The sequence below is a fragment of the Pyrgilauda ruficollis genome, unplaced genomic scaffold, assembly GCF_017590135.1.
Source record: "Pyrgilauda ruficollis isolate IOZ18807 unplaced genomic scaffold, ASM1759013v1 scaffold15, whole genome shotgun sequence".
Classification (NCBI taxonomy): Eukaryota; Metazoa; Chordata; class Aves; order Passeriformes; family Passeridae; genus Pyrgilauda; species Pyrgilauda ruficollis.
The window spans coordinates 9,936,528-9,962,675 of NW_024513654.1; the positions used below are offsets into that span (position 1 = coordinate 9,936,528).

The following is a 26,148-nucleotide window of genomic DNA, read 5'->3' on the forward strand; positions in this document are numbered from 1 at the left end:
CTGAAGTTGGAGGGGGCTGGAGAGGATTTTCCCTATTCTCCCAATGGTGATTAGTAGGGCAATTAGCCCACTTGCATCAAGGCAGGACAAAACCACCACGAGGAATCGCTGCCTGCCAACAGATGATCAGAAGATGTTTCACAACATAAACTTCAAATATATGATATATTTTCTTCCAGCATTAACTTATGGTTAAAGCCATAGCTGGATCCATGACACCAAATTACTGCTGCAAAGCTAATAATGTACAAAAAGATCTTGAAACACTTTTCCTCCCCTCTGAAATACCAAGCCCCTTATTTATTAGAACAAGCTGTATTTGGAAGTTGAGGTTATGATTTGTTTACAAACTGACCAACTCCACTGGTGAAAGAAAAATAGGTTTTCACCAGTATTCATCCTACTTTATAATGACATTATGAACAGAAATATTGCCCCTTTATATTCTTTTATTTAATCATATGCATGAAACAGTCAATTCAGCCCCCAAACCTGGGAAAGGATCAAAACCAACTACAGTTTTATTTTTTTAAACTCTGTATCTCACTTGTTCACTTTTGACTTCTGCAAAGCTTAATTCAGCCAACCTCCACCCTAACCCCTGGGAGCATCTTGTACTTTCCAGCCATCTGGACTGTATTTACATTACTAAGAAGAAAGTCAAACTTGCTCATGAACGAAGAAAATCTCCTTACTATCTTTCTGTCTTGTCTCCATAGTTATCTTTTAAGTTCTTATTATTTCAAAAAAATTACTGTTCTCTCTGGGGACCTCACTCAATCTCCCTCATGAGCTCTACTGATGTCATACAACTTCTTTGCTTATAATTTCCTAGTGCTGCCTTTAAAAAAAAATTAAAAACAGAAATTACTATTTTTCCCCTCCGTTTTCACCCTTTCTTCACAAAAGCCCTTACAAACAGTGTGAAAGTTCATGAATGATGGATTAGGATAGAAGCAATTGTACCCAAGTGTTTATTTAGACAGTAAAAGTGACAGCTTTGCAAATAAAACGAACTATTGCCAAACTAAGATCAGAGACAAATTTTAAAAGGGACATGGACAAATATTTACTTTTGAACTTGTATCCATTTTAATGGTATTCCTCCCTCTGGCAGTGACTGCTGCATCTTGGCTCCTCCAGGACAGAAGAGCACGCAATTTTTTTAAAATTGCATTTTCATCAAACTATCTGTGCTGTGACCCCTCTCCCAACACTGCTGATCCAGTGTGCTGAGGAAACTTGAAGAAAAAGCACAAACTGCAGAAGACAAGAAACTACTTCAAACTGGTTTTATTTTCAACCCCATGTCCTTAAACCCCACCTATTTTTTACTTTATCTGAGCTGCAGTATAAGTCTGCCTTTTAGTATTTTATAACCTTGTTTTTCAGGGCACACTATCTCTTTTGATCAAAGGTAGTCTATAACTATAGCTTATCATTAAAAGCTATTTTGCAGATTTACTCTGCTCCAGTTGACATGCACCAGAAATCTGCATCAAGTTTAAATGAAAGCCAGATTGGTGTCTTAGTTACACGGAAAATTAATGAAAGCAATGAGTGATGCTTGACATTCAGCTTTTGAACTAGGAATTGAAGAGCCCCAATGCTTTTTGATGCCTGACCCAAACATCTGACTAATTTCAAATACTAATTCAGTTTAATGAGCTAATTTAATACCTGTATAAGGGAAAAATGCCAATGTAACATAAATTAGAAAACACTAGGAAGAAAAATACCTTTCTAGAGGGGTGTTTGCTTAAAGAGAACTACCTACTGTTGTTTATTTTCAAGCTGAACCTCTGAATTTAATTCAACAAAGTGACCCTTCAGCAGCATAATGACTTTTAATGATCATGTCAAGTATCTTCTTGTCCCTTCAGCAACTCTTCTGGATACCAAGGAGTAGAAATTCAATTACAGATGCGTGGTCAGCTGCATACCACAGCCACAGTAAGTTCATTAGAGCAGGAAATACACAGCAGAGAGGTAACAACGAATTAAAAATGTAATGAATATGCCCACATGAAAAAATAACTACTGAAATAACTCACCCAAACACTACCACATTCTGCTTGCTTTCTTTTAAAGATGCCAGTTTCTAGAATGATTCAACATTGTCTCTTCACAGTTTTTTCCTCCTCATCTCCAAAACTCAAAAGACCAGCAGAGTGAATAAACATGGTTTGTCACTAAAAAGTAGCTGAAGTGTTGTGAAGATGCAACATGTCTCTGCTTTAGGGAAGCTCAGTCAAATTATTTATCAGAAACAAAACCCCAGGAGATCTGCTATCAGATGAGCAATACCTCTACTAAAAAGGACTTCTCCACCTCCATTTCAAGTTGTTCAAATTTTCCCCAAAATTTGCAATATTTTTTCGTTTAGAAGACATGGACAATAAATATTCAGGCAACCCTAAACTTCCTTTTCTTGATACACAAGCTGAACATTTTATGCAAACTACTAAAAATAAGTTTTACTTCCAGCTGTGACAACTCCTCATAGCTTTAATCAAGGAATAGCAATCACAGCCTAATGGGCCCTGTTCTCTAGAGCCTCCAAGTTGAAAAATTATCAGTAGGAGAATATTCACAGCAAAGAAGAGAAGAATCTGCCAAGAAGTGAGGACTAATATATTTGCACTTAGCCTGCCTCAATTTAGTTTTACATATTTCTAACAGAGAGAACAAAAAGTGACTTGATGCTCAGTCTGCAGCTATGGTATGAAATTAGTTTCTAAGGAAACAGGGCAGAATCCAAGGGACAAAATTTCTGTGTTTGTGCTGCTTCTGTAACAAACACAGCATCAGCTGCAGAAGGCACATGAAGCAAAACTCCAAAGTGATTAAGGGATTGGACCTTTGGCATCCTGAACCTGCAATTTAACTGGCAGCCTCACTGGTGAGGCACTCATCTGTCAGAGGAGAGCACAGACGTGCACAGGATGCACACCAGCTCACATCCACTGCCAGCCTACTCCTCTCAACTGCAGTGCAGGAAGAGTCACTAAAAATAACACAGCTGGCACTGAATATAGTCTGCTCCTTCAGGCGTGCACAGGCTCTGCTGTGACTTTTAGAAAATCTGACTGCCCACATCCCGTGGTTCCTCTTTCAGAGGAAAAACAAATCTTTAACTAGTGAGGCAGAAAACTTTTCTGTCCAAGAAGTCAAAGTGGGTCAGATAAAAGGTGCTGATTTTCAAGAGAGGTTTCCACAGCACAAATGCCAAGCAGGTGTCCCCCCTGTGATGAGCACATTGGAGAGCATCCCTCCAGCCTGATGGCATGGGGCTGCTCTGGGTGCTCTCCCCAGCTGCTGCTGCACCCTACGTGCAAGGATTGCCCTCAGGCAAGAAGGGCAGCTACACCAGGGAACTCCAGATGATGAGATCCTCCAGGCCAAAATAATCAGAATTCCTTGGAGAATTTAAAACTTCTGAGGTTTGCGGTGCACTCTGAAAGGAAACATTCCTCTTATCAACCAGCCACATAACTCACTGCTTAGCAACAGAGGTTGCACACATGTACCTGCCTGCAACAGGGAGAACAACTCTTGCTATCCATCATTCTCATGACACAATTTCTCTCTGAGTATACACAGGGTTTGTTGTTTGATTTTAAAAATAATCTTAAATTCACATTTCAATATAAATCCAGGTCCCCTCTACATTCAGTGAAAACTAGATCATGAATTGAAAATAAAATGTTTCTAAAGCAGTTTCAATACAGGTGTTTGAGTAAGGCTAATTTCAACTTGAGAGGGAACTCTCTTGGTTTGCTGTGTCAGTTTGGGCAGTGACAATTCTTTTTGCACAGCTTTCCTTTTCAGAAGGAAAACATCAATGCACCTCAAAACCTCAGTGTTAAGAGTCTACTTCTAAAACCGTTTGCCTGATGGCCAGAGGTGACACCCAGCCCTGAAATCCCAATACATTACCACAGGCTGGGGTATTATTTCCACTATGCTATTCCACTGCAGAACACACATCAATGCTCATCTCTGTCCATAAATCAATGGAACCTATTTTAGGCACAAAAGCTTCAAAATAAATCCTTCTGACCAACCTCTCAAATTAATTATGCAAATGCTGTATCAAAGCGCACAGATAATTTTTACTTCAAATTTTTAAAATCTGCAGATACTCTGAAAGGAAAAGAAAGTAAATGCCTAATTATACACACTGAATAATCCAGATAATGGCCTGTCACATGCATCATTCTGAATGCAAACCAGAACAATGGTTTTAGCTGTAAACACAATGTGGAAATATCAAGTAACTTTGATCTTGTCTTTGGCAAGAACACACTTTCTTAAGATTACCTTCTGTATTCAGTGGGGTACATATATATATATATATATATATATATATATATATATCAAATACATAATGAAGTATTTTTTCCCTGTTGAATCTCAAAGCCATTCCTTACCAAACATACTCTATGAGTTATTCCAAGAGAGATGAATTGTCTTTCTCCAAACAGAAGGACGCTGCCTCTTACTGCCCTGCTAGAAACACCAAAAGCAGAAAAAACTTGTTCAGTGCTTTACTTTCGTTCAAGCAAAGTGTGATTGGTTTTGTATCCAAAATACCCACAAAGTGTGGCTGTACTCAAAAGCTCCTGTGCTAAGGAGCACATACCAGCTTAGGAGAGAGGAAGAAAGCCATACCCAGAGCAAGGAACAGACCTCCTAATGCCTGCTGTGGAAATGAGTCCTAGCATGCACTCCAGGCACGTTTAGGAGGCAGGATTTTCTTCATTTCAGCCTACTTCTTCCTAACACAGCAAGCAAACCATGCAGAAATCAAGTGACCTACCAAAAGACGGGCTAAAACTGAATAGATGAGAATGCCCAGGTTGGACATGCCAGGGAGGCAGTGGAAACCACTGCTGTCATCTTTGCCTGGTACTAAAAAACTTCTTGTACAACTGCCCATGCTATTAAGACAAATTTCAGCAAGTGTAAAACCTTATTTCATAACAATGTTATTAAGGGGAGATTAGACTTTTAATGAGGCAGCTCTACAGTTTAAGAAATTGAGGCTGGAAATTAAAAATTAGGAATTCCAGTGGTGACTATGGCTAACAGTGACTGAAAGGACTAAGTGCAACAGGAAAGTCTGACTGCTGTGTGGTGCAGCAGTCTTCTTCCCACCCAGGCTTTGCTTCCTAACACCTTTTGCCTTCTACAGATAAAGCACAAGATACTAAATTTCACATTGCAGTTTTATTAGTTTTAAGGTATGAAGAAAATCTATGAAAGTAACATTACTGGAAAATAAATGCATGACTTTTTAAAGTCACCTCTCAGTAGCTGCATTTCTAACAAGATCCTCATTTTAGGCTAAAGGGATTTATTGCACACACCTGGATCCCTTCAACAGAAATTACTTTAAAGGAGGGAAGGGAACATGTGCTGATCAAACAGAACACTCCATTAAATGGTGATGCAAGACAGCATGAGATACACATTGAAGGCCAGCAGAATTAATTTACATCCCTGTCTAAAATAAAACAGTACTATAGAATTGTAAGATTTCCTGAGTATGTGCACCTCAGCCAACTTACACAAACCCTTACCTATCTCTGCAACTCACTTTTTTCCACCGCTGAAGCTGCCAAACTCAAGAACACAACCAGCCACTTTCATGTGCTACTTCTACAAGGCAGTCACACTGAGAAATTGTACATCAAATTCAGTTAGGAAAGTGAACAAAACTAGGACAGACACCTTCAGCTTGAATTTGTTGAATGTTTAAATGATTCAAGTCTAATTGTGAGGTTTTAGCTAAGCTTTTCTTTTTACTTTTTTATAGTAATATCTGCCTATCCAGACCAGGTTTCAAAATGTAAACAGGGACTTGTTACCTACTTAAACAGAACTCCTATCCAGTGTAACATTTATTAAGACACTACTTAAAACACTGTCTGTATTCTCCCCTCTCTGTCTTCCTGACATGAACTCATCCCTCGTTTGCTGTTCCGTTCAACAAACTCTTGTTATTTGGTCCATTTCTGCTGGCAAAATGCACAAATTTGTGTGTTTGTAGGAAAACAACCATAATTACTTGACAAATACCTTAGGAATTGCAAGCTGCAATTATCAAAACATCTCATGAGCTTTCTCCTAAGTTTGCCTCAGCCTATATGCTTGCTAGCAAACAGCAGTCATGCATGCAAGCTTCCTGTTTTAATATTCCTCCTCCTCCTTTTTTAAGCAAGATTATTCTCATCCTTAGAAACAGGAAGTCATTAAGTTAAAAATGTTTATACTAAATGAAAACACACATATTGCCGTGACTTCTACTCAGTGACTATTGGGTGGTCTCAATCTGAATCCACTTTCTGACCAGCAAGTGCTTCCCTTAGAGAAATTATCAAAGCATGGCCTCAGAGACCAAGGATTGGAAAGGTATAAACTATCAGCTACTATAATTACAGTTCAGGATTTAAAATTTTTAGAAGACTTTAATATACCCCAACAAAACTCCAAACATCTGTTTTCAGTAAGTATTTAAATAAATGTTTTTCCCGAGCTATATCAGAAATTGGCTGGTGCTGTGTGTTTCTTGGGATGAGGTCAGCAGTGCGTGTCAGAGCAGAGCCTTTGCTGCAGTAATCACCATGTTTATTTGTGACAGAGTGTGGTTGAGGGGGGAAATCCACAGCCCACTGGCATGCTCCACTGTGACCTTCAGAACCCATCTGCAACCGCCTGTGATCAGCGCCTCCAACATGCCAGCTCTGGTCATACTCTTCTTATTTGTAAACTCCTCATGTTTCCTCTTGAATTTGATAAATATTAAAAAAAAAAAAAAAATCTTCATTTTACTACTGTGATGATAATACATTGATGGGTGGCCCACAAAGACTTCCCATGCACAGAATATCTGACTACAACTCTCCCCACACTAAGAAAAAACTGGCACTTGCTATTCGAGTTTATTGTCACACTCACTACCATTTGCTTTTTATGGAAATAAAGTACATCTCAGGAAAACCCAAACTTCCGTCCATCAGCACACATTTTCAATAGCTTTTTCAACACCACCTATCCTTATTACAGGAAAATGGACTTCCTCCCAACCTCAACATTTTAATTATTAAATAATTGGAAGAAGTGAAGAATGCTTCTCAGAAGGGAGCTGCACAGCAGTTCCTGAGTGATCATGAGCACTTTTGGGAAACTTGAATGCTCTTCCAGCACGCCCACTTGCTTCCTGTGAACAACCAGCATGCAGAATTACTTGGAGAGGTCTTCCAAAGTTCTGAGAACATGATTTCTGTGCATTTTGATGCTCTATGAATCACCAAGAACAGAATATGAAGCCAAGAAACAGTAAAACATGCACATGCACATACAACAAAATAAGAGCTGCTAAGACTAATAATAGCAAAATATATCCTGAAAATAGCAGGAAAAGGCCAACAGGAAGCTACACATTATGCCACTTCCACCTGAGACTCTTTACTTTTGTTTGGACCCACAGATCAATATGAATGTCAGGAATTAATAAAGCTAAGCAGGAGAGATCAGCTCTCCAGAGACCAGCCACATCTGCTCAGCAATGCCAAGCTGCCAGCTGGACAGAGTCCCAAAAGCCTTTAAAGGGTCATCATGCACAGCAAAAGCTTGTACTCGAGTAAAAACCTTTTAGCTTAGCAACTAAAAAGGTAATAGATATTCTGTTAATTACATTAAGTAATTAAGTCATGTTTAGCTCTGTTAATTAAGATGCCTAATTTAAAAAGGTCTAATAGCCACAATATTTAAATTTCTGGGGTTTTTTGGGTAATGCAAGAAAAATCTATTCTAAACCACTGTCATTCTTTTTGACTGACTCAAAAAAAGAAGTTATGGTGTTACCAGAAAAGTTAATCAGTTGCAATGAAGAGTCAAATAAATTATTACGTGTTGAGTAGTGCATATTCTATGCAGCTTTAGTGTATGAATAATCAGTTAGGAAACGCAAACTGAAAGACACCCTGGATCTCAGTCGAGATCATCAAGCACACAAGGATACTTTATCTGGGTACAAATTGTCAAAATACTCTTTCCTTGAGCACATTTGATAGGAGCCTGTTCAGGGAAGAAACAAACCCTGCAGCAGATGACATTTGCCTCCCTCCCCAGTATGTCCCTCACTGACACACAAAGTCTGGCAGGCTAGAAAAGCTCCCACCGAGCTTTTGATACATGAAGCTATTTCTGAAATAATTGCAGGCTGCATGGAAATTGATCCTTCCAAATATCTCAGATTCAGAAGTACAGTACCATCCACGCTCAGTTAAACACAGCTTCATCTACAGCTGCAGGTGGCTCAGCTTTCATGTGACAAGGACACAGCTGACACCCTTCGATACCTGGGCAGGCACGCGCTGAGCACATCTGCTGGTTGGGATCTCAGCAGCTGAAACCCCACTGCAGCTCCCCCTGCTCCCAGGGCATCACAGCCCAACACTTTTTCATACAGGATATCACACCTGTGATGTTTGCAAGGTATTCCCAATTCTTATCTTTTGGCTTGTTTCCAGGCAGAGCCCAAGAGGTGAGTCCAGGCTGGACCACTACCAGCCCACAGACAGCTTGTTTTGTAAGCAGAGAAGCCACTTCTAAGAGCACAGTTAAGATCAGCCTGCTGAAATTAGTCTGAGCAATTCATGTTCAGCACAGCAACTGCAGGGCTGGCCATTTTAATAAAAGCAAATCACTGCTCTCAAGTTTCACTCAGAGCAGTGGCCACTACCAGAGGGTTACCACCAGTCCTAAAAGACATTGTGTCTGTGAAGGTTTGTCACTGCACAGTAATGCCCCTTCTGACCCCATGCAATGCATCAGGAGCACTTCCAGCATCACAGTCCCACTACAGAATGTGGGACACTCCCCAAGAAGGCACCTGGAATTATCAGCCCCCATTCAATTAGCAAATTCAGCTACTAATTTTATATGCCTTTAAGCAGGGCTTATAAACCACACAACACAGTTCCCCAAACCAGCCATCTGGAAATGCAGATGTCATCTGCTCACCTTGGTAATCTGCTGCAAGGTTTTTCAGATGAAGATGTATTTCATCTTGTGGTGCTATATAAATAAACAAAGTATTATAAACAATCATTTTATCTGACTGGGGTTATGTCATATGGTTTGCTTTCTCTATGAAAGAAAACACGTACATAAAGTGCAACCAGATGTTGTTGGCAGAGAATCCATTTAATATGGACTCATTTCTAAAAACATGATTACAGATGTGGCCTACATCCTGAACCCAGTGTTTAGGGAAAAATTCTCTCTATGTGAATTTCACCCATTTTCTGTGTTTTTCTCTAAGACTCCTAACTCACAAAGAAAATGTTTCCTAGAACTGAAAAGTTGCATGCCTTCCCCTTTCACAAATCCACCAAAAAAAAAAAAAAAAATTCAGGCACACTCTTACAAAAAAACCCCATAGCATGCACTGAGGAAACCCTGCTTTGTAGCAGCCCACTGCTATACCAGGTGTGAGAAGGCAACGATGCAGGTTACAACTAAGTCCAGACTGAGCTTCCTTGCCACAAACAATACTTAGCTAGCACTGCACCTGACTTGTAATTTGATTTTCAAAGTGCAAAAATAGTTACTGCAACTCTGCTTGCAGAACTGTGGAAACTGTAGATACTGTAAGCAATTATTTGTAGTGTTTTAAGTAGAGAAAATTAAAAGTCAGCTGAAACATATCAAAGTTTTGATTAATAATATCATCCTTGAAATCTCTTACAAATTTAGAGAGCTCTTAGGCAATTAAAATATAAAGTAAAGATTTAATTGGTGTACTATAGGATTGCTTAGGATATAAAAGGTTGTTTAATTCTAATAAAACCCTGAGCAACCACCAAAAAGAACAGAAGAAACAGAAAAGTTTTAAATTCAAAATCAGTGAAGTCTGAATAAGAACTCCACTGTTTCATGCTTGCTGATTTATAAAATCCTATCTAGAGCCTCAAGAAAATTAGAATAAAGCTCAAACTCTTTTCAAAACAGAAAAGAAACAGTACAGAAAGACTGACTGCATCATTCCACATCTGAACCCAAGAGATTTTCACCATATTTGATATCCAAGTATTGAATTAATTAAGAACAGTCCTCTTAACAAACACACTCCTGAATTAGATCAGACAAGTTCTTATTCATATGAATAGAGAATCCAGTGCTTAAGAAAAATTGTCTCTCTTTATAATCATTACTCTCACTCCCCATCCATGAGCATATCAAGTTAAAGCTGTAAATCCCTAAAATGTTCAGTGGTTACTGAGACTGTTACCTTAGCAATGTATTTATTGAAGGAAGGGAAATACTTGAAAAGCTGGGTTAGTTAACTACCAGTAACATCACTGAGAACCAACAGTTGAAAAGAAAGCAACCCCTTTCCCCAAATTATCTTTTGATTAGGTCTTTAAAAAACAAAACTAACTCTTTCAGAGCACAGCACCACTTAGGAGCATCTACATTTATTGGTAAAGCTCATATATTTGATTAATCTAGATTATCTTTTCCAAGCAAGGTATTAAACAGGTCATATGAAATGATGAAAAAATTAAAAAATAAAAATCAAAACAGGGAAAAGTCCTACTTTCACCTAAGAAATTCTGTGTCAGATGATGTGAATGGAGGTAAAATTTTAAAATCCTCTCATGACCAGCCAATTTCTAATCAACAGGTACATTGCTACTTGCTTCTGGAGACAGGACAATGAGGCAACTGGAATTTTACACAACTATTTAAAATGCCCCAAGTGACCTTTAACAAGAGCTTTAAACATCTGTTTTGAGAATCATTTTCAACAGGATTAAATACATATGCATGGTTGGAGAAACACTGTCTTTAGTGGGGAATCAGATTGATTTAAAGTGTGGTTACACCTTGTCCAGAGAGGAAGCTCTGGCGAGGATGGACAAACAAACACTCCGAGCACAGAGGTGAGCAAAGCACTTGCTCCTGCTCCACGAGGAAAAGGTTCTGTCAGTGAGAGAGGCTGCTGAAGTGCCCAAGCTCTGAAGCTCAGCTGTGCTCTCACCCAAGGGCTTCCAGCGACTTTGGTTTGTGGGTGTCATGCAGGTGAGAGGCTCTGCCCACCATGCAGTCTATCTGCAGAGTATTCAAAAATCACCTCCCAACTGCAACTGCTACAACCTCACTTAAAAAGAGAGCCCTGATGTGTAGGTGCACTTACCTACTATTTATAACAGAAGCCTTGCTAGCAAAGCCTTTTCTTTAAACATAAAAGAAACCCCAGCTTGAGAAGCCTAGCTACAGATAGGGATAGGAGAAACAAATGAAGATGTGTGTGTACTTGTTTATTTTCTTCAGAAAGAAGACAAATAAATGGAATTCCTTGAGAACCCAAAACCTTACAGGTGGTTTCTGGACACATTAATGAATCAATGGCAAAACCATCATTCATGTACCAGCTGCCAACTACTTCACATGAAAGGCTTAACTGTTGCCAAGATGTGTGAACATGAACAGCTGTCACATCAGCATGGGATAAAATACCTTAAAAAGAGAAAAATAACATACTGCAGCACTTACACAGCTTGTGTTAAAAAGTTTGAAAAAAAGACCCTCACAATCCAAGTCTTCTGAGAGATTAAGGCAAAATGCAGACAGAATATTTAAATATAACCGCAATCTGAATAATGAGCTGAGAATTAACAGAGTTGTTACCTGGGTGCTATCTGCACAGATCTGAGAGGACCCACAGATCCAGGCCCCTCTACCAAGAATCTGTATGCAGGCATAACAACCCAAGTGTGCTATTCACTGCTCTGCTGGGGCACCTTAATTAGCCAGCCAAGCCCTGAGTTTGCCTTGTTTTAAGGCTTCCAGCATCCTTAGAGTGCTCTCCAAATAGCAATTCAAAGCAGGAATGTGATTAAGGGGAAAGCCCTGGCTGGCCACAAATAGTGCTGTGTGAATACCTCCTGCCTTTCTGCTCCCTCAGGGGCTGAGCCAAAGAAAGAGCTGTGGCTCAAGAGAACATCTGGGGTATGAGTGTGGGTCTGAGTCCAGTGCAAATTCCTCCCCACAAGTTGCTACAAGAAGTCGCTGCATCTCACAGTGATGACAGTTCTCCTTTCTGCTTTCACAACCACCACCCCTTAATGCTGATCTATCAATACACCAAAGAGAGCACTCTTAGAGAGTGCACAATTGCACACTTTTGGTCATTTGTGCTAGTTCAGATCTTTGGTCTTTGTGCTTACCACAAAGAACAAACAACTACAAGATCAGATCCTCCTACAGTAAATAACATCACTCAGACCTCTCAGGAAACTTAATTTCACACAACTGCAAGGTAAATAAATAATTTGAAGATATCAGCTGCAACCTTTTATGTTTTTCACACCGAGTTACACAACCTTGCAGCCTCAAAAGCCACAGGTTCCTGTAGATGAGTAGGAATTTACAAAGCATCTGTACTCGTGTCACCTCTGGTCAGAAGTAGACATTGCAATAAATTTCTGGACAGACAAATCCTATTTTTACAAAAACTTCAATAACTTGGGCACTTCAGGGCAGACTTTTTTTTCTTTCTTATGTAATGCCCATTGCTGGAATCCAGAGAAACATTTCTAAAATTCTATCCTTGGGGCAATATGTAGTTTTACTTCTGTCGGCTTGCTTTCGTTCTTTTATCAAGCAGAATCCTCTTTTACCACATATTGCATAAAAAGACTAAAAACACTGTGTCAAATAAATTTGACCATAATGCTGATGCACTGCAAGTGCTAATCTCAAATCACATACAGCTTTTTGCTCCACGGCGAATCTAATTTTCATCCTCCAAAGTGCTACATGTTAGACCACTGTAAGGGCTTTAATTTTTACTTCTAAGCCACTAAAGGTAGAAAAGATGCAGGAACAGAAGTTAAAGTTATGCCATTGAACCCTAATAAGAGAAAAAGCTTCCCTAATTAGGAAAGTTTCTCCTAGACTTCTGTGAATAAAGAATTGGATAAGGTATATTGAAGAGCACATGCAGAAAAAGATGGGAAGAGGAAGGAGTTTTTGTACTGGGTATCAACCACTGCATCCAATTTCACCAATTGGTGAGCAAAGACACAGAAGTTTTTGAGAATAAGAGTGGGGAAAAACACCCCAAAGCATTCTAAAATAATTAAAAGGACATTTAAGCAACAGCTAAGTTTCAACTTCAGCTTTATATAGTATCTCTTAGTTTGTAAATGTCAAAACTAATGCTATGGTTTTTTTCTCCTCCTCTCTCTCCTTGAGAAGTGTCTGCAGAAAACTGCAGTAGTGCACTCTCTCTACCCCAACAGACCAATGTTCTGGCATAGCAGAGGCAGTGAAAAACAGATTCAGCATCATTCCCCTTCTGGCAGTGCTCAACATGAGAAAGACAGAAAGCTACAGGCATACCCTGTGTTCTTGCTTCACACTGTATTTCTAGCTGACAGTCATTTATTTATAGAATCTCACAGCAATTTTGCTTGCATCCTGAAGTGCATTCTGATTATTTTATCCCTATTTTAGCACATTACAGTTAATAACATTTTATAAGTGTAGTAAAAGACAAAATATACCAGTAACAGCTAAGGGAGTTGCAGCAAGTGAGAGGCTACAGAAATGAAGGTCAGGTACTCACTCTGCCAGGAAACAGCACTCTTCTCACTAAGCATGAGCTCAATGCTTGGAATCAGTGTTTCAGAAACCCCAGGCACAGTCAGGTCTCTTGCACTGCATTTAGTGACAGTCCTTTCAGTGAATCTGGATGGCTCCTGTTGGATTTACTGCTCTAATGGCATTTGAATCAAGGCAACCTCCTGAGTAAGCTGGAATTCAAAATAAATGCATGAAGATAGGATATAGTGATTAAAAGTATTGCCCAAATCATCTGCTATTGGTCCCTCCGTTCCTTCAGGCACTCAAAGTGCCTCAATTTTAAACTCTGCTTAAAGTAAGATGAATGAACGCCAATAAAAAAGTTTGATGGAAAATCCAACATCAGCCAAATCTGGCATTGTTTGTTTCAGTTATATGGAATCATTGTGTCCAGTCCTTGAATCCTCCTTATTATACCCTCATTTCCCCTGACTGAAGAAACCTCTGTAACAGAAAACCCTCAGGAGCCATAATTTAACAAAGACAGCATCCAAACTTGATACAACGACTGTATGAATGAAGCCAGTAATCTGGGTATGGTTAGAGTTGAAAAAAAAAAAAAATTCCAATGGACAAAATGAAAAACTACATTTGATAATAAATCTTCTTTTTATGAGTAGGCTTAATACTCTTCCTCTTGGTACAAGAATGTAATACTGTCTTCCTTGCCAAGAAAAAAAAAAGGACAGAAAACCCGCACATGACAAGAACTGTAAAACACAGGATAAACATCAGATACACAAAGTATTTTCAAAAAATTCTCATCAACCAGACTTTTTAAGAACATCAGTGCTTTAAATGAGTCTTCAGAAAGGCAGCAGAAGTCAGAGACACACCAGGGCTGGGGCAAAATGAAACAATTGCAGAGGAATTACTAGAAAGCCCCTCCACACACTATATTGTTATAAGAAAGCAACAGGCTACACGTGTGCAAGCATGGCACTCACACACAGATCTCGGGCTGGAAGATACCCACACCAACTTTCTACTACAAACATCGACCAGCTGAGAACCCAAAACTAACTGAGCTTAAATGAGGGTGGTGTTTGCACCAAACCCAGGCACTGCTTGTTCACAGTGCGAACGAGAGCAAAACTGCTGCTGCTCCTGTTTGTGCATTCAAAAGGTGCCCACTACAACAAGCTCCCTCTGAAGCCATTTGGCTGCTCACTTTTAAAATGTGGGGGTTCTGTTTTGGTTTATCTAACACAGAAATGCTACCAAAGAAACCAAGTTCACACTGGGGCAATACTGCAACAGGCAAAGTAATTTTCAGAAGCTCTTTCTATTGCAGTCAGTATCAGGTCGTCCAACACGCTGACACAGCTAGAGCAGTTATTTTTAAACACAGCCATAGTCTATTTAACTAAAGCATCTTTACTCTGACTGAGCCAGTATTACTTTGATAAGACTCCTTAAGTCTCTACACTGAAGCCTGCATATCATATGAAACAGAAAATGCAAACTTTGGAAGACAATCCTTCTCTGCAGCTAGGAGAAAACAGGAGAAGAGTTGCAGGAGAAAGTTGGGAGGACCTGGCACTGGAGACATTAAAGTGCTATCTGCAGGACAGCTGTTCACGCTGAGAGCTTGTGTCACCCACCACCTGCACAGAGATGCACTGGAACCATTTCAGTCAACTCCAACAGCAAAGAGCTTTCTGCTGTTAGGAACTCAGCATTACACTCCTAAAACAATTCTTCTGCCAGGTTTTCTCACACATTGCTTAACTGATGAGAACCTGGATGGAAGAAGAGAGGCAATGCCATTGTCAAAGGCACGTAAGAGGCTGCAAGCCAGAATTAGCATTTTGGGCGGCTCGCTGAGATATGCTAAGCAACTTATTTGTATACATGTTCTTCAATGGCATTCTGAATTCTTTATATCTAAAGTTATCTTGTAAACATATGCAGAAGTTCATTACTAGAACCAAGAGCAGCCCCACCCTCCCCTCTCACCAAAGAAAGAATTTGTTCTATACATACAGACAGCATGGCCTACTTGATGTAATAAAGTTCTCTAAATAATGGCAGTATTTAGCCTCCACTTCTTATATATAACTTATGAAATAAAGAAAAAGAAGCAATGGTATACACTACTCAGTAGTGCAAACCTTTGAATTTTGCTATAGAAAATCTAGTGCATCTTGTGCTATGCATGGATACTGCAGGCTCTGGAGGCAAGGGAAGGCTGCTGTGGAAAGCAACACCAAGTGCCAAAGACCAGCACACCACATAGGACTGTCACCCACTGGCAGGGCTGGGATATGGGAGCCACACAGCCTAGCATGCTGAGATTATTTTTTATTAAAATATTTTTGAAATTATGTTGTTTTGCCAAAACATTGCATTTATCCCACAATCTCCCTTTAAACACGACTGCTCCTCCTCAGATTCTGAGCACTTGGGGGGGGGTAAGGGAGAACCTTGCAATCTGGGGGCTGCTACATGCTACCTCAAAGCCCAGAGCAATTATTTGATCACTCTTGCTCTCCTACCAGCCAGTCCCCTTGCAGAAGACTCACTGACACCTCCCAGTGCTGCAGGCAGCGCCTGGCTGCAGAGCATCACCACGCCAGGATTGTGGGGCTGGAGTCCACCTGTGCTGACAGTGCCCCATCTTCTTACCCCCCCTCTCCCTGCTTCTCCCCATTGCCTTCGACACCTTGTACACACCTAGTGCTCACTCAACCCTCTCTTGAGTTAATTCAACTTCTTAAAGAGAGTTAATGCAGTCAGAGGGGGGAGAGGAGCTTTTCTGCAATTCACAGCGAATTGCACAAGTTCAGCAAGCAGCAGGGCTTACACAAGAGAGGATGAGGCAGGACCACAGGGCCAGGAGGGAAGAACAGGATATCCCCTTGAGCTTGGTTGCAATGTACAACCCAAGGATTTCAATCAGACGGAAATCTGTCCTAGAGAGGGGAGACTGCACTAAAGAGGTGATTATATTTATTGGAACAGTGACATGCAGACTTCTTATTCAACAGGGCTCTTAAATAGGATTACAGGGCTTTAATTTGGCTCTTTAAATTGGTTTTGGAGAGAGAGAGAGAAACACAAAAAAAGTTTAGAGAGAGGGTGGAATAACCTTGGAGGGAGTACACTACATCACGCCATGTCAACCATAATAGCTTCCCTAGCACAAATATATGCTTGTGCACATTCTCCAGGTTAACTAATAAACAAAAGACCCATAAAAAAGATAATTACTTACACTACGCATTTGCACACTGCAACCAGTAATTCTGTAGCTTTAGTTCCATCTTTCAAGTATCACTTATACTGACAAGGAACAGCGGCAGCAGTGTATATCACAAAAGGAGTAAACAAATGACCTTTATCTGACTTTATTAAAGTAATAAAGGACAGACTTTTTTTTTTTTTTTTTTTTTTAATTTATTTAAAAGAGAGTTTTATAGCTAGCTACCAGCAGGGTGTGGACTGAAGCTAAAAACTTTGAAATGTGTCCCTGTGAAATCTGAAACCAAAATACAGCAGAGGTCACCTCTCTGTGAAGAACCGCCTTGTCTGTATGTATACCATAAGCAAAGCTCTGTTAGCTCAGCTTCGGTAATAATGTAATTCAACTTAGCCCCTGGGAATAGCAACAACATCAGGTTTCTACTACAAAGATAAATTTACTGCACACAATATCTGTTACTATATATTTGCAGCATGTTTGATAGTAGCCAGACACTAGTGTTACATGGTATACCTCAAGCTATTTTCTCTTGTTAAAGGCTAGCCCAGGCTATAAATAATTTTTTATTCTTACTCTCACCATTAGCCAATTATTTTTAATCAACGTTGCACGTACATTAGTTTTATGCAATATACTAGCTAGTATTAATAGGAAAGGAAGAGATACATGTGGGAGTTTTTGTTTTAATTTTTAAACATTTTTCCCCATAAAGGGGAGAATTCCATCCCTTTTCAGCAAGGAAACTGTAATTTTTCCAGTGGAGAGAGAGAATCTCCTAAGACAAGTATTGGGACAATAAGACCAATACACTTGGTCTGTCCCGTGGGTTCCTGTGAAACAGTTCACAGATCCAAGCTCGGTGACAAATGCCATACAGCACTCGAGCTTCTTGGAAAGGGACCATGCACACACAGCTCTGCTGATACACATGGCCTAGGCTGTCTGTTCCTCCAGCTCTGGAAAGGAGCAGGCAGATGAAGCTGCTGGCAGTGGGAGCACTGGACGAGCCTGGGCTCCTGCTGGCCCTGCCTGCGGAGCAGAGCGCTCCTTCCCCGTCCCCATTCCCTCCCTCTCGCCCCGAGGTCTCTTCTGTGTGTTTGCCAAATCTCTCCTCAGATAGAAATCTCCACATCTAAGCAAAGATTCCCCAAAGCATTGGACTGAAGTGTTGACCACCCTTGCTGGATGACACCTCTCTGGTAAGGAAGAAATAACCACGCTGAACGGCCTCCATCAGCCACTTTGGGTCCACTGCTTGGAGACAGCGCCTTGACTCAGGCAGTTGGAGACTTTCACACCTAAGACACTTTGAAGGACACAAGATCCCACCAGACAATACATTAAGTGCCACTTGATTTGATTAGAAGCATTGACATGCAATAAAACACTCATGTTAGGAATGGCAAGGAAAAAGAACACTTTCTGCTGACCAGACAGCAAAAGTTTCCATTTTGAATGGTGTGGTGCTTGAGAAGAACTAAGCAGTCTTTGAAATCCAGCCCTTAACCAGGAACTGTCTTAGGACATTAAGTTAAAACGAGGGGCATGGATCTTTAAAAACATCTAAGTTTAAGCAAACACACACAAAGAGCATAACGTATATGCAACAAGCCTTTAAAGAGGAAGCAGTATTTCAGTTTCTCCCCAAGTTCTTGGCTCACAGGAAAACATTTGATGTAAAAAGGGAACCAACCCAATCTGCCCCCCTGCCACCTCAGGGCAAATTATCCAGGCACCTATAAAAAAACCTCCTGATGCTTTACAGCTTGAATGTTTTATATAGTTAAACTGAGTTGTCTTGAGTTCACATACTTTATGTTATTTGATATGTTTTAACTAGGAAGCTACCTGGATTCATTTCAAGATTTTCTTTTTCTTTTAACTAACCTGTTTTTGAGCACAGACTCGCTCATGCTAGCACTACACAGATGTATTCAATCTCTCTGCATGCTGCAGAAGTATTTAAACAAAGTTTGAAACAGAGTAAAAAAATGGAGGGGGGAACCTGACTGCCAGACCACTTGGTTTGCTTTTGTGTTGGGTTCATTTATGTATTTTGAAACACCATAAATTTCAATGTTTTTGCAAATTCTTCTCCATTTTTTTCCTGCTCTATACCAGACCCATAATTGTGATCAGATTGATAAGGAACAAAACAAACACCTAAAGAGGGCTTTGCTGGTTACAGACATACTTGGCTTTACATAATACTGTACCAGCCATTATTAAAACATGCATCACAAGTCCTTTTTTCTTCTTGGGATGCTCAGAATTAAATCTTTGCAATAAAAATATTTATGAAATTTTGACTGAGAGATCTACTTTGGACAGTTTGTCTTACAATATGGAGGTTTTTGTTCCAAATCATGCACACACAGAGGTATCTGCCAAGCTCTCCAACTGTGTCACTCCAGTCCTTAAGCCATTTAACACAGCACATGCACGTGTCCTTTGAATGCCAAGTCAGCTACGTGTCAAAGACAAAGCTCTGCACAGCCAACCCATTCCAACCAGCACATCAGTAAGAAATCTCATTTGTATTCAGTATTATGCCCACTGATGGGAATGGGGGAAAGAAAAATTAACACACACCCACAAACGCTTTTACAACCTCAGTAACTTTAGGAATAAGAAGGTTACACAGACTTTGGTCTGAAAATACACAATTTGCTCTAGTGGGGAACAGCTTCTATTTAGTGGATGAATTAAAGATCATGAACATCTTTGACTTCTGCCCTGATGGCTGGGTCCAAAAACATTTGAGTAACCAGTACAGATTAACTGTGAACACTATGAAGACAATTATCCCTTAACCAGGTATTTAGTGCAAAGCTTCATCTGCAATCAAGATCTGAAACAGGATGACAGGCTTGTTGTGGGTACTATCACAATTTAAACACAGTAACAGAAATATATATTGAACTAGGTATTCATTTATTATTGCAGTAATGCTGCGTCAGGAGAGCTGCACAGGCTAATGTAGCATAGGAATGCCAGATATTATTTTCATATACAAGTTCTTACACCCTAAATCTCAGCACCTTCAAAGAACTCTAGTCAATACAGCTGAAAACAATCATTTGAGAAAACTTGATATGACCTTCCACAGGGCACACCTTCAAATACTGTATAAAGTCTGTATGTTCCAAGAAAAAAAAAAAAAAATTAGGTTAGGTTTTGGTGGTTTAGGATACACAGCAAATATGGTATGTTGCCTGGTGTGGAGCAATAATTTAAATAATACTGAAAGGCAGCTTGCTTAAATTGTGGTTTACTCCTGTTTTAGCATTGATCAGGAGCCTGGAGAAATTGTTATACAATTCATTAACCCTCCTAAAAATGGCTGTGTATCTGAGTCAGGAAAAAACAGAGGTACTTGTGAGGTCACTACTTTCGAGTTATTGTGTTCAGTTCTAGACAGAGCTGGATGCACTGCCTAGTATTGTCCACTGTTTCCGTCCCAAAATTCTATTTTCAATTTCACCTAATTTTTCATGTTAGGCTGAAGGTTGTCTCTGCTAAGTGTCTGCTAGATCTGAAGAATCTGAGCCAAAACACTTCTCTCTTTCTGACATCAGGGCTCCTAAGTGTACTTTCCAATGCCGCAATTTAATTTTTAAATTGAGGATATTTTCTTTGGAAAGCATTACCCAGCTTTCAAATACTTGACTTTGTGGCCTTAGTGATGCTCTTTATAAATACAGAGGTTTTTTGTATATACAGCCATAAAGACTAAAACATCATATGGGTTGTTAAGACAGTACTGGGATACTGGATTATATGAAATTACTTACATTAATACCAGCAGTCTCTTTGAACCCAGCCAATTTATAATTTACATTGCTCTAGAAACTATTTATTTGACTCACACAGACAACTTCAGTACCAAACTGCTCCCACAGCATTCTGCCAAGACTTCTAGAGCTGTCCAACAAAAAAAAAAAAGAAAAAAAAAAAAAAGAAAAAAAAAAAAAAAGAAAGCTGGTCTACATTTGTAGGGGGAAATAAAATATATATTTACAATTATATTTTTTCCTCCCTTATTTTGACTGTATTGAATAGTTAAGCAAGTTTTACCCACCAAGTAAGCTTTCCTCTTTTGCACTCTGTTTACCACAGAGTGCAAAATGCAGGTGTCCTTCCAGGGCTGACATTTACTGTGCATTTGCACACAGAACATGCAGGTCCACCTGGCCTCTAACCTAGGCTGTGTTCAGTGTAATAGCAATGAATGACATGCAGAGGGATACTTGTTTTCTACAAGAAAAAAAAGTCAAAAAACCCCAAACAACGAAACTTAACACTTGAACATATGCATAATATTAAAAAAAAAAAAAACAAAAACAAAAAAAAAAAAAACTTGGGATCAGTTATTACAGGTCTAGATGAAGACAACAAGCAGAGATTTTCAAAGCAGTTCAATGAATCCTCTTGGTCTGGCCAACACAGCAGAGTTCAGCTCTTGGCTGAAGGGCTGCCAGTAACGCCAGGTACTCGCTCAGGGCAGCACAGCAACAATGGGAACAGCAGTAAGCTGCTGTCAGCTCCTGCTGCTCAGGACTGCCACGTACTTCAGCTGGAGAAGTAACTTCAGGAGATTCCAGCTGCACGAGGGAGAAGGGATTTACCAGCTGTTAGCTGCTGTGGGTCAAGAAAACACAACGTGAAATGCTACAAAGCAAGCCCCAGCTCTCACACCAGCCTGTGATTTACGGATCCTCACCTCAGCCTGCTGACTCACATGAAAACTGTGAGTTTTCCTCCTGCTTTGATGCCACTTGGATTTTAACACGCTAGACAATACAAGGCAAGAAAAGAGTTTCTTCCTAGCCAAGACCACAACAGTTTAACAGATGAGAACAATGAATGAGGCCATTAGAATATTTCCCTAATTAGCACTTTGTAACAGCGGAATTGCATCCTTGTTGAGCAGAATTGACATTACTACCATAAGACACGAACAATGTTTAATATGCTCCCAGAGTCCTAAATAAACAGATACCTACATCACATTCACCAGACTGTAATGATCCAGGGGGCAATACTGGAAGCCATCACCCTCCCACTGAGGTGTGATGCTCTCAAGCCTTCTCCCACTCTCCAACTTCTCAGTGAATCTGTAGAAATTTTCAAGTTTTTAGTAGTCAGCATTTTGCAGCTTACTCTACAGTTTTGAACTGCCATCCCTCTGCCACCAGCCCAGATTAAGAGCATGCCATAACTGAACATACTTTCTTATCTAACCAATTAAAATTTGTTTCTCTTAATTAATAATCCGGATCACAAATTATCTGCAGAAAAGCCATGTACTTGCTAGGATATCTTTAAATTAAATCCTTCAAAATCCCATTTGTGATGATGTACAATGACACGTGTTATCTTGAATACAGAAAAGAAACAAAAGTGTTTTCCCACATGTCAAGTGACTCAGAGTTCATATAGAAGCAGAGTAGACTCTGTGGGCAAACAGAACTAATATTAACACACAATGAGTAAGTTACTGCTTGCTCCCTGTCAAGTACTTTTTATTCATCTTCATCTGCCAAAAAACACTACACAAAAGAGAACTAACCCCCAAGAATCCTACCAGAAGCCACACCACCATCTCTCATATGGCAATAAGGCATTTCAAAACATAGCTTGAAGAAAAGCCTGTGATGTAAGGGGAAGCAATGCTATTAAAAAATATAGATTGCATTCTTCTAAGTCAATACCAAAACAATGACCGATTTGGTTTTTGAAGCAGCAGCACTATGAAAATGCAAAATTGATTTACAAGGGAAATAATAGCCAGAGGTTACTACGGCTGCTGAAGTTACAGGACATTTTTTAAACTAGAATTCATATGCAGTTTAAAAAGTGCGAGCAAAAAGGCAATTTTATGCACCATCTCAAAGTGAGGCAAGCTATTCCCCTAAATTAAAATTGTTTTTTTAAAGCATTATCATTCCAGCACCATCCACAGCGCAGCAAGGACAGCGCTGCAGTTTTAACTGGCAATGATGATTTTAACAAGGGAAAAACCAGCAGCCTTTTGCCTTCTTTCAGTTCAGTTCTTGATCCGTAAAACATTCCCTTACAAAAGGAAACAAACTAATGCTGGCCTTTCTTAAAACAGTTTTCATTTCTCGTCTCTTGCATGTCAATTTCTCACGATTTTCACTCTTACATGTTAATTTCTCACGATTTTCACAGCAAACAGAGTCTTATGCCAGGTCATTTGGCCTCTAACAAGTGAAGCTGAACAAAAGCTGGCGGCCCTGCGTGCAATGTCACCTCTAACATCACATGCAACAGGGACCGTTCCAGCCCAGCTACACCGAGCCCAGCTGGGCTCAGCCAGCCCTGTCCACCAGCTCATTCCATAACCAGCAAAGGGGCACTGCAAGGGCTGCAGTACACCTTGCTGGCCAAGGCAGTGACACTGCCCCGCTCCCCCAGATCGCTCCAGTCCAACCACCCTGCAAGCACTGCAAAGCCTGGGGGTCAGAGCATCACCTGCATCTTCGCTTTGGGTTAGATGATTGTGGGGTACATGACAGCTTAAATGCACCACCCTAAAATCACCTTTCCCTTAAATAATGTCAGCTGCCTCAATCCTCAGGCAAGAGTCAAGGATAATGACTGATTTAACCAAGAGACCATTAAATCCCCAGATATCCTAAAGCATAGCAGCACTCCATCTATTGGTCAGGAATTAAGGACGTGCTTAATCATCATCATCATCATCGTCGTGCAGTAACCTCTATCATTAAACACTCAACCCCTAAGCAGCCCACCCCTTCCTGCCTGGGACTTCACATTCTTCCAAGAAAAATTAAACTCAAGTAATAATATCTTCTGAGAAATAATGCAACTAACGCTAAAAGTGTTAACATGTCAACATCTAAAGTTAAAACTGGTATAGTCTATTCTATTAGTTACACAATTATAATTTTGTTTCATTGAGAAATACATGCACTTCTTACTCAAATCAGCATTGAGGAGCTTGTCTGATAACAGTCAAAGAGCTCATGCTGTCCCCTGGGTTGACACTTTCCTTCCCTGCAAGTACTGGATGCCACCAAGGAGGTTCGTACAATTTGTTCACACACAGTTTCCAGCCAGCAAGGCCACTGAAGTGACCGGGTGTGTAGCCCTGAGAACTCCCTGGTACAAGACAAACCCTGGCAGGGAGGCAAAAGGGAGTTTCAGACACGTGCAGAACCTGTCCCGTCTTGCACCACTCCCCCCAAAAGCCACCACCGTCCCCTCCCAGCAGATCACACAGAGCCAGACTTCTGCCACACCTGTGCTGCACTCCAGTCATCAGCAACTGGACCAGAAGGTAAGCGAGACAGCCTGAAGCTGCCCCAGGCACACCAAAGCGCTCTCTGAAAGGCTGAGGTTACATTTGTCAGCTTCATTCCTCTGGTACCAAAGCTCATTTAAGCAGCAACTTCTCCCACACAATTCAGCAATTCCATACATTCATGCCTTTATAACCCTTGGCCATTCATTTTTTGGCCCAGATATTCATTGCCATTGATTTTATCTATTTGTTGTTTTAAACTTAACTCCTCCACATAGTGGAACTACGCAGATGAGGCACATGCCTACACATTTTCCCTCCACTCGGTATCACATCACTACCCTCCAGACACGAGTCCAGAACATGTGAATGAAAACCAGCAGATTCAGGCTCAACCTGCCTGTAACATAATGATGCTGAGACAGAAACAGAGACAACCCACCTCCACGACCACATCGTTGCTTTTCAGGCATGCTCTACCCTCCTTACAGAGCCACTCCAAGGCTTCCCTGCCAAAAACCCATCGTTCAGCCATGCAGACGTTGCCTGCCCTGAAGTCTACAGTGCACACTGACTGATAACTCCGCTCTGAATTCTTAAATAAGCTTTTTAATGCGAGATGAAAACTGACCAACACCGAGGAACAAACTCCCAAAAGGCCCATCGTAAATTCTCATTTCTGGAGCCTAAAGTTCAAGGCAGCAATCCTGAATTTCCTCCTCCCTAGGACAAGCACAGATTGGAGATAATTCCAAACTGCGAGCAGAGCAGGGGGCTGGGTGGCCAGGGCGAGCCCGCAGCAGCGAGCGGCGCTGGGCTGATGCCGGTCACGCCGGTGGGTCCGCGCTGCCGTGACCGGAATGCCTGAGCCTGCACCGGGAAGCGCAATCCCGGGCTCGCCGCACCGCGACCCACGGCCAAGGTGGAGCTGCGCGCCACTATAAAACCCCCAAATAATGTAGATTTTAAGAAGTTTTCCGAGAGGCGTAGGGAGCCCGGAGCCTCGCGGTGGAGCAAGGACAGCTCGTAGTTGCAACAATCACTCCCAAGGTTTTATTTGATTAGCTGAGTTTCGGAGCGGAGGCGCATTATTTAAAGCCTCGTCCTCCTCCTCAGCCCAGCGCCGAGGCAGAACGACAGCACTGCAGCATCTCCCCCGGCGGAGAGCTGGCGTAGACCCGCGGGCAAGTTCCCCCTCGGCCCCGCGGTGCCCCCGCACCGCCCCATCCCGCCGCCGGCCGCGGCCCCGCGCTCCCCCCGCAGCCCCGGGGCGGCCGCGGCACCGCGGGGAGCGCTCGGGGCCTCCGGCCGCCGCCGCCCCCCCTTCCCCGACCGCGGCTCCGGGGCGGCCGCGGCGCCGCGCCGGGCGGGAAGGGAGATCCCCGCTGCCCGCCGTCCCCCCGCCGGTGCCCGCAGCCCGGGCAGCGTTACCTCAGCGGGCCCGCGCCTTTGTGCTGCAGTCCATCCCCGCGCCCGGCGGCGGGAGCGCCAGCACCACCGCGGGAGCGGGCGGGGAAAGGGGCGGCGCACTATGTGGCAGGAAGGGACACCTGGGCTCCTCCTCCCGCGCCTGCCCGCCCGCTCGGGATCACTATCTGGCAGCGTTGGGGGCTCGCCCGCCGTCCTTCCCCGGCCGCCCCTCGGCCAAGCTGGAATTACGGCCGCCTTCCCTCGCCCTTCCGCGGCTTCCAACTTGGCCGAGGGGCGGCGGCACCGGCAGTGTCCTCCGCCCCGGCTGCGCTCCATTGTTGCCGCCCGCCCCGCGCCCCTGCCTACCTGCAGTGCGGGGCTGGAGCATCGATCCCGAGGGGCCGTGCCGCTGGAGAGGGACCCCGCGGTGGCCGCCGCACGGGGGAAAAGTGTGCGGGTAAAATGAATAAAGAATCCACGCCCCCTGAGCAAACAACAACAAAACCCTGGGTTGGAAGTGAAATTGTGAGAAATTTAAACAGTTGTTGAGGCTGAAAGGCGGCAGACGGCTTCTCCA

General features: G+C 41.7%; 1 protein-coding gene across 4 annotated transcripts in view; it reads right to left on the bottom strand.

Moving 5' to 3' along the window:
* ADD3 (adducin 3) overlaps window positions 1-25,814 on the bottom strand; it is a 92,190-nt gene extending 66,376 nt beyond the window's left edge. For 2 of the 4 annotated variants that reach the window (XM_041461169.1, XM_041461171.1), the window contains exons 1-2: window positions 25,593-25,814; window positions 13,649-13,835 (exon numbers count right to left, since the gene is read on the bottom strand). The gene's annotated coding sequence lies outside the window, so the exon portion shown is untranslated. The remainder of the gene's footprint in view (window positions 1-13,648; window positions 13,836-25,592) is intronic. The other 2 variants (XM_041461167.1, XM_041461170.1) reach the window with 1 other exon arrangement.
* Window positions 25,815-26,148: the final 334 nt, after the last annotated feature.